Raw genomic sequence first — 1,482 nt, forward strand, 5'->3', positions numbered from 1 at the left:
GCCCCCCGCCGCGCTCCTCACCTTGCGCGGCTCCAGCCTGCGGGCTCGGGGCTCAGCTGGCCCCTGGCAGGGGGGCGGGCAGGGCACAGCGCGCCGGTGGGTGCCTGCGTGTTTCCCTGTCGCTTCGGTTCTTCTCCCTGGCGCCCAGCCCTCAGCCGGCCCCCTTCTGCCCCCCCGCCCCTTAGCAAGGGTTCATTGTGCGAGCGGGAGCCCCAGAGAGCTGCGCTGGGCGCTCACAGGTCCCAGCAAATCCCCATCAGCTGGGGGCAGAGACCCCGCCGCTGGGGTCCACCCATTGATTGCCGCGGCCTGGGGTCCTGCCAATCCGGGGCGTCCCCGGGAGGGGGGGTTGAGAGAGCACCCCCCACCCCAATCAATCCCGCAGCACCGGGCTGCCCAGGACAGGGGGAGATTGCAGAGCTACCGACCCCTCCTCCCCCACATCTGACCTGCAGCTCTAGGGTCCCGCAGACCCGGCCCGCTCGGGATCTGCTGCGGGAGAAGGGGATTGGGGCGACCTAGCTCTGGGCATTGGCCACAGCCAGTGGGGGCGGGGGGAGCGCCTGCCAATCAAACCGGTCCAGGGTGTGGCTGTGTCAAAAATGAATCTGGAGGAGGGGGGCTGAGGAAATCCTAGTCCAGGGGTCAGCAACCTTGCAGAAGTGCTGTGCCAGGCTTCCTTCATTCACTCGAATTTAAGGTTCCGTGTGCCAGTCATACATTTTAATGTTTTTAGAAGGTCTCTTTCTAGAAGTCTTTTTAAAATGTTTGAGAAGCTTCATTTAAAATTAAATTAAAAGGCAGAGCCCTCCGGACTTGTAGCCAGGACCTGGGGAGTGTGAGTGCCACTGAAAATCAGCTCGTGTGCCGCCTTCTGCACGGCATGCCATAGGTTGTCTACCCCTGGCCTAGAACCACCTGTTAATGCGACCTCTGGGCACCTACGCAGCGGCCCAGCCCCTCAAAGGGATCCAGGCCTCTGACTCCCACTGATTTCAAATACGTTCAAAAATCCCACTGATTTCAATGGGAGTTAGGTAGGATCCAACTCTGTAGCCCAGTCGCTTGTCTCTACCAGGAGCTGCAAGAAACCCCACAATGAGCAAGTGTGAAATAACCTGCTCACGGGGTCCTTCCTAATGCCAACTAGTTAGTGGCTGAGAGGCGAAGTGACTCCCCTAAGATTGCTGAGCAGTGACCCCACGATTCCTGATTCTGTGCCCGACCCACCCGGCTTGACCCCTGGTGAGAGTACGGGCTGAAAGAGCTACGTGCCCCCTCGACTTGTTGCTAGAGGATGTGCTGCTGGCGCAGTTATGAGGTGCAAGAGTCAGGAACAGCACCTGGCGGGAGCTTGCCCGGGTGCGGTGCCTGTCCTGTAGAGAGCTGGATGAATAACAGAGCTCTCGGTTCACTTGCGATTGCAAAAGACTTCAAAAAAAAAAGTTTCAGGCTGAAGCAAAATCAAAAGTATTGGAGATT

At 58.8% G+C, this 1,482-nt stretch overlaps 1 protein-coding gene across 1 annotated transcript in view; it reads right to left on the reverse strand.

The window, feature by feature from the left end:
- FGR (FGR proto-oncogene, Src family tyrosine kinase) overlaps positions 1–503 on the reverse strand; it is a 39,552-nt gene extending 39,049 nt beyond the window's left edge. Inside the window, exon 1 of the mRNA XM_075060955.1 lies at positions 22–503. The gene's annotated coding sequence lies outside the window, so the exon portion shown is untranslated. The remainder of the gene's footprint in view (positions 1–21) is intronic.
- Between the last annotated feature and the right edge of the window lie 979 nt (positions 504–1,482).

This window comes from Chelonoidis abingdonii, chromosome 25 (genome assembly GCF_003597395.2).
Source record: "Chelonoidis abingdonii isolate Lonesome George chromosome 25, CheloAbing_2.0, whole genome shotgun sequence".
In the NCBI taxonomy this organism is placed as follows: Eukaryota; Metazoa; Chordata; order Testudines; family Testudinidae; genus Chelonoidis; species Chelonoidis abingdonii.